This window comes from Mya arenaria, chromosome 7, assembly GCF_026914265.1.
Source record: "Mya arenaria isolate MELC-2E11 chromosome 7, ASM2691426v1".
NCBI classification, from domain to species: domain Eukaryota; kingdom Metazoa; phylum Mollusca; class Bivalvia; order Myida; family Myidae; genus Mya; species Mya arenaria.
In genome coordinates, this window is record NC_069128.1 from 52,283,692 (window position 1) to 52,291,814 (window position 8,123).

Below are 8,123 nucleotides of genomic sequence, written 5' to 3' on the forward strand. Positions count from 1 at the left end.
ATGATTCACTTCCTACAATGTATCATTTGAAATTACATGGAAATGTAGTTTGTGGTTAAAAACAATAAAGTACAATGTTTTTCCTGTGAAATACAGGTTTCATTATTTTTACTTGCACATTTGAATTTTTGTCATTGATATCATAATCACATTTCTGCTGTGTATTTAAATTGACATTTCTTTTTATTTTCTATAAACGCTTGATGAATGTAATCTTTATGAACATGTATTTGATTTCGACATTGACTCTTTGCATGTATTTTTTCACTATTTATTGCTAGTTCAAATACTGTTTGCTTGTACTTGACTGTGTATATAGACTTGTATTTATAATAATAAACAATACAGATTCAGATGCTGGTATCATAGTCATTAAAGGTGTATTCAGATGGAACTGACGTTTAGCCCATACTATTGAATGTCTTGTTGGCCAAAAGCATATAAATATTGCCTCCATCCAGAAATAAATGCGTAAGTGTAGTTCGATTGAATATTGCCCCCCTTGAGGAGAGTAGTGCATTTTATCCTCCCGAGACAACGCTGTCGACCGAGGCTTGTTTTCTTGTCAACCCGAGGCAACGCTTTCGACCGACAGTGTTTTCCAAGGGTTGATAAGATGCACTGCTCTCCTCAAGGGGGGCAATATTTAATCGAACAACACTTACGTATTTATTTCTTTATATAAGGGTAAAGTATTTTACTAAATTTGTTCGAACCTCGCCATTGTGGTCTGATCCCGAAATTAAAACAAAGCGCCTAACAGCACAGACAAAACGGTAGAAGGTAAACCCCTTATCTCATCGTACTATGACGTCAGCGGGGAACAGTGCACTAGCGGGTAACAGTGCGGTGTAACAGCGGAAATTTGCCCGAGGTCGGGGAAGAACCAGTGAACTATTCCTGAGGCTGTGTTTTAACTATATTTATGCGAAAAGCTACAGAAACAAGCTCAGTGGCAAAAAGTTTAAACATAAACCCGGTTTAATGGCACTGGGTAAACGCCAAAGACGTAGAACATAAAATCACACACAAGAAACATGGAAGAACAGCACAAAACTACACAAGCAGCACAGTGCATACATTATATGTATACAAACCAGGTATGTTTATCAAGGATTGTTAGGTACCGCTTTGGAACGGTCAGTAAATTGAAATTTACTGGGGGTTAAACCAGTTTAAGTGCACAAACCTCACTCTTATCCTAACAATCCGTAATAAAGAAAAAACGTAAAAGGTAAATCTTATCAAAGTATGCATTAACTTGAGGAAACTTAACAATAAAACAAATAATGATAAACTTATAGGTAAACCCCAAGTATTTCTGTGATTAGAGATCCCAACTCTATCTGCAGACGGAGGAATACAATTCAGAGCACCTAATGCAAAAACATTTCAAAGATAAGCAGTCATTGTTTGAAACTATGAACATCACACACAGTCTGCCTTATATAAAATAAAAGGTTTAAAACTGTGTGATCAAAGAGTTTCATAATAAAAAACATCATTGTACTAAAACTGGGAAAAAATAAAGAAAACATTATTAAAAATAAAAGCGACATGTATCAGCTAATCTTTCCTTCCAAATGATTTGAAAATGTAAAATATTTAATGAAAATGAAGTCACATGCCAAAACACTCCGATTCAGCCAAAAAAGGTTTTAAAGATAACATAAATTAGCAAACTTTTCATAAAACAAAAGGACTGGAAGCTTGGTTATGTAAGGATGCTATATTCAACCCTATATTTTGTTTCAGGAATTCATCTTCAAAAACTAGAAGGCAAATACTCTTTCAAAATATTGCCTTTATATCCACGGTTTCAATAAAATCAAATTAAATCATTAAGTCTATCTGCCCAATTACCTGCTGGAACCATTTTAATTTTACGAATTTTCTTTAAAACATCACCATAAAAATCGGAATGAGCAATACTATTAGCAATCAGCTATTGTACTTTGATATAAGATTATAATGACCATTAACAAATTTTGAGAAATTTATAATGTTTTAAATGAAATTATAATACTTCATTTTATCCTACTATCATTTTTTGGTGATTGTAGTTCATTCATAAGTATAATTTTCTATGTTTTAAACTGTCTAAATCGGCTATTATTTGACATTTTCTTTATTGATATTGTTAGTTTTTACTTGTGTTTGTAAAATTTGTGTCGCGTAAAACCATTCACTTGTATAAGTACATACTTACAACCTTTTAACCATTACTAAATGAATATTATACACTTTTACCATTCAAATCAAATCGACCTGCTACAATTTGTGTCATAGTCATGTAATGTCGAATGAAACGGAAAGTATGTGAATATTTCTCAGTTTGCCTCAGTAATTTCAGTCCAATATCTTGATCATGTAGCATAATGCAAATGCATATTTAAAAATTGATATAAATCTATTCAATTTGTCCACGATTGACATGCGTTGTGGGCATTATTAAGATACATGTACATTATGTGATTCGATCCAGAGGTATTTAGCGTTGTAGAAAGAAGCATTAAACATAAACCTAATTAATATGTCCAATGCATTTTGTTGGGATGCATTTGGCTTACCTGGCATGCCTGGTAGTAAATTTAATACGCCTAAGTCAAGCTTGAAGTGTAGAGTAGATTTTACCAAAAATTCCGTAATGATTTATCCGTGGCAGTGCATTGTTTATGAAACCAAAGGTTTTATATGATATTAAGAATTACTCCATACCTTATAAGTAACTATTTGGCGTAGTCCACATTTCAAGTGACTTATACTTTATGATCTCATTGAGAATCAACAAGTTTCGCAAAGGAAACTATGAGCGAGCATATACTAATTTTAGATGTTTATAATAATTACATGACTTTACTCACAAAACGTTGCAGGCCGAGATCCAGTCAACGCTTTAAGCGCTTTGATTTTGGTTGTTCAGTTTTGTAATATGTATGCATTGAATCAACTCACTGTATTGTATATTTATTTGTCCACATGGACATGGCTTTCTAAATATTCTGTAAATCAATCATGAATCTTGTATCATGTATTCGTAAGCAATACGTTTTGAAAATCAATATGTTTCATACATGTTCAAGTAGCCCAAGGCGATTGTTAAAGGTTGCTATTTCTACATGACAGAAAGAAATCTGTCGCCGGCTAGGCTCTATGTAAGTCAATTTGGTTCAGCTTGAATATGGTTTGGAAGCATTTGCAAGGGAGGCAACGGCCAAATATTTACAATAACTTGTGTTTGTAGAGTTGCTCATTTCTAAAGATTAGGAATATAAGGTGTTTCTTATGACGAACGCAGCTTATAGATTTACTTATCAAGTCATGGTCAACTTCGTAACTTTTCCCTTGCAAACAAATAGTAGAAGCTTAGGCTCCGAAATAATCCTAGCTTAAGCCAGCTTATATGGATTTTGGAATTCGCTTTTCCGACTCAACCTCATTTTTTATTAAGATCTGATGAATGAGACAAACACGTTTTAAGGATAAAAGGGTAACTCCATATAACCTGGGTATTATTGGTAAACTTTTGACGAGTGCAACTAATGTATTTGTAAAACATATGATCAAACTGATGTTTAGACTAAACTGTAGCTTTTTATGTTCAATGCGAATGAACCATTAACACAAGGGTGAATTAATTGTCATTCAATATGTCTTCAATACATCCGTTTAACGACTCAAACCATTTAATACATCCTCAATACATCATGTTAATTGGTAAACACTTAAAAATGGATCTGAGTACAAATTTAATATTGAGTTGCATTTTGATTATTATATTTAGTGTGATATCCATGCACAAAACGTTAGGCTGTTCAACTTAACATACAAAGGCGCACAATATAGGTTGATGCCATTTTTAGGTACATTTAGGTACAGATAAAAAATGTAATCAATATTTTGGGGATTTTTGAACTGGGGAATTTATGTCTATTAATTCAAAAACCACATTTATAAAGGTTAATATGTTTTAATCTGTACCTAGGTCATTTGCTTTTCTAAAAGTTTGTTTTTTTATTATATAAGTTAAATGAGTTGAACCTGAAATAATAAGCGTTTAAATAAAGACAAAAAATGCATCAACTTATATTGTGCGCCTTTAAAGGCCCGTTGATATGATCAAATATAAACAGTTACAGATCGAAATAGTTAAGGTCATAATGTTAATTTTATATTTCATGTATCAAAAGAAAACAAAGTTTAATGGAGAAGAACATGAATGTTTTCCGTAGACAGCAGGATTCGGACAAGGCTTGAACATGGAAACGTCACATTTTACCTCACTGCAGCTGAAAATATCACTTTAGGAGTATGATGTTTTCACACTATATTGTTATTAAAAAGAAATATGTTTTTGTGTCAGAATTGTCAGTACTACCCAATTAAACATGTCTTGAGGCTTTGTGGTGATTGTCGCTATTTAAAGAAATATTGTTTTCAATTTTGTAACCAGGAAATGAATTTAATCCATATATTAATTCATTTTTTATTGAATGTCTTTCTTATTTGGAATGATACCATCAAGAACCCACAATCCATTGATGATTAGGTAGTCTTGGGGCATTTTGACATAAAAATAAAGTTATATTGTTGATAGACTTTTCAGAAAAAACAAAGAAAGTTTTTTTTGATCCAAAATCTAATAAAATATTATATCGTCAAATTTGGTCAACTCCTTACTACCCCAAACCATGTCACAAAGAATATATGTTTTATTCCCGAGAATGATCGTTCATTAAAACTAAATGAAATATGAAGTTTTGAAACGGTGTAATATTTGGCCTTCCCCTGCCACTTTTCCGCACTTTGGAAGGCCCCTTAAGGAAGTCAGTTTTTGCTAAGAATGTCTTAAGGTGCTAAGTAAGTGATAGGCTGCTAAGGGAATCATAGGTTGCTAAGGAAGTCATTGATTTCCATCGATGTAAGTAGTTGCTACGAAGTAAGTGATTGCTAAGGAAGTCATTGGCTATTAAGGGAGTCATTGTTTTTTAAAAGAAGTCATTAATTGTTATGGATGAAGGTAGTTGGTAAAAGGAAAGTACTTTGAAGGAAGTATCTGGATGCTTAGGAAGTAGTGTTGCTATATAAGTCAATACTTGCTCAGGAATTCATTGGTTTCTTAGGAAACCATTGGCTGCTTTAATGTAGGTAGTTGAGAATATTATCATTTGCAACTAAAAGTGGTTGGTTGCTATGTATGTAGGTAGCTGCTAAGGAAGTAAGTGGTTGCTCAGAAAGTCATTGTTGTTAAGTAAGTCAATAGTTGCTTAGGAGGCCATTGGTTGCTAAAGCGTAAAGGTGTTGCGGAGGAAGTCATTGGTTGCTTAGGAAATCATTGATTGTCAATAAGGCCGCTATTGCTGAAGAAGAAAGCGGTTGCTAAGGAGGTCATTGGTTGCCAAAGAAATCACTGAGTGCTTTTTAAGTAGGTCGTTGATAAGGAAGTCATTTATTGCTAAGGAAGTCACTGCTTGCTAAGAGTGTCATTGGTTGCTTTGGATGTAGGTAGTTACTAAGCACTGCATGAGGCTACATATCAATATTAAAAGTATTGGACTTGTGTTTTAAAAGGTTAAAATTTCTAAGATTTAACTGTATAAGTATACGGAAAACCTGGGATTCCTGGGCCGGTAAACATAAAACATCTTAAGTCCTTTCTTAACATAAGTCATTTTCGTTGTTAAGTATCTCACTGGCCATATTATATATTAACTTAATTATATCTTAGATTCCCTATTTTCATTTGCATACCTTCATACCTTTTAAAAACCCTTGCATTTTGCATTAAATTTGAATGTGAAAGACTTAATAAATTTTATGAATACCAGCCCAGTGGCCTGGTCAGCTTTTACTCCAGGGGCATTATTTGAACAATTTTTGGTAAGAACCACTAAATGAGGTTTCATACCAAATGTCAATGGTCTTGGGCATAATCTTACTATTAAGTATATGGGAAACTTGCTACCACAGGGGTATGGACTGTTTGGACCGCAAGAACATAATTTGAACAGACTTGGTAAACGACAAATACATGTGACTACCTACCAAATAGCGAGGGTCGGCACAAGACCACGCTCTCGCACAACATCATGCCTTCGTAAGTGACTATGCATTTATTTTACAGATTTCACCGACCTGTCGACGGACGCTAGTATCCGACCACAAGGTTGTCTTGCCAATCAACTGCTGGTAGAAAAATCATGTGTATTATGCGATAATAGACCTACGGCTGCAAACATAGTTGTGTAATAGGGGTTTGATCATGTGTACCAACCAGGTAATAATGCCCACAAATAGCTTGGTTAGGGGTTGTAAAATCGATTTCAAGACTAATTAAAGTTGTCATTCATCTACTTCCATATAAGTATATACACCTTTGCAAAGAATGAGTGTAACGTGCTAGTTTGTTAGAAAACGAAGTGCAAAATGTGACATTGAAATAATGTCAAGGATGGCGAACTTGTTTCGACCATTTTGAGAGAGAAAACATCTTATTCCTACATTTAAAATTCCATGTTTGTTTTTGCCATTATTCATCCCGGCCGCTACAAAATAAGCTTGATTTAAGTTTGCGAAATTTGAGCGAGACGGACAAAAAACATATGTAGTTCGTCCCGAAACTAGGTCGTACCCGTTAATACCACGCAATTGCGCTTTGCACACCTATTTATCGGAATCTTATGTGGACGTGTATACATTTACGTCGTAAACCATAATATCTGCTTACTGTAAAGGTCTTATAAAACGTGCATGATCTAATATAATCGCTTGTTGTCTTTTCATGGGTCTATTTGCAAATTATGTGACATGAACAATGAGGACCTTAACCCTTAAGTAAAAAAATGCAAATTATTCCGATGAAAGGCATTCCTGCAGCCGCCATTTCAGAGCACCTGCTATAACATCCCCGAAGGTTGTATTTTTAGATAAATAATATTTTGACGATTATTTAGTGCTTTTAATTCCTTTGAAGACATAACATTGTCCTTTGACTAGTCGGTCTAGATTCTAACTAGCCTCTACATAAGCTTGACCGGCCTATCGATCAGCTAGTGAATGTCAGACGGTCAGCCGTTAATGTCAAATTCTGCTGCTGATCTGGGAGAAATAATTTAAATAAAGATGTCTTGGTCCCAGCACTGACAACACCTATTTTAATTTGAATTAAGTTACAATTTAGTATGAATGGCTTATTTATAAAATCCATGGTTACTACAATACTATTTAAACATATGTTTTTATCATTTCCATTGATGCAGCGCTCATCGGGGCACACTGCTATGAAACAACTATACTGAATGCAGTAAATATGTACTTACCCTGTAAATAATACTAAATCAACGAATATTTAATCAAGATCAACCAAAATTTATGTACCCAACATTTATCGGCTTTGAGAACTACTAAGCTTCGAACTGAGAAACTCTGAGATGAGTTATGCGGCGATTTCAGTCAGCTCAAAATTAGTCATTACAAATGCATTCTCATTCATCAGAGGTTTGATCATGAAAAATTTCCTTTCAGGCCCGAAATGATACCTTTTGTGTTATCATTTTATACACTTATCATCTGAAGATGTCATATGCTATTGGTTATAAGAAGGTGAACTTTACTTCCTAGTTTTAAATGAACAACAAAACCAAACACTTTTCTGTTGCAGGTCATTTACCAGATATCAACAGTCAGCCGACAGGGGGAACTGTGTGGGTCAGGTCTCAGGTCAAAAGGAGGCTGTACAGAACTGCAGCTAATTGTATACCAATATGTATACTGCAACTGGAAAAAAATGCAGTCCATGATAGAGGTTTATGGCTTGTTTGCTGGATAAATATATATACAATATATAAATTGAACTTGCAATCACAAATAATTTCCTATTTTCAGAGAATTCTGTCAGATTAATGCATTTTAAAGAGGATTGCAGTATTGTATAACGAACTTATAGTTATGCATAATTATTTAATTGAAGTGTATCAAAAAGTACATGCTATACTCGAGTATTATTGTCTGTGCTTACTTCTGACAAAAAACATTTGCTAGGTCGCACCATGCATTCATTGAAGATGAAATTACTGCCAATATGATGATCCAACCACGAACAAACCACACCAACTTATGATCAA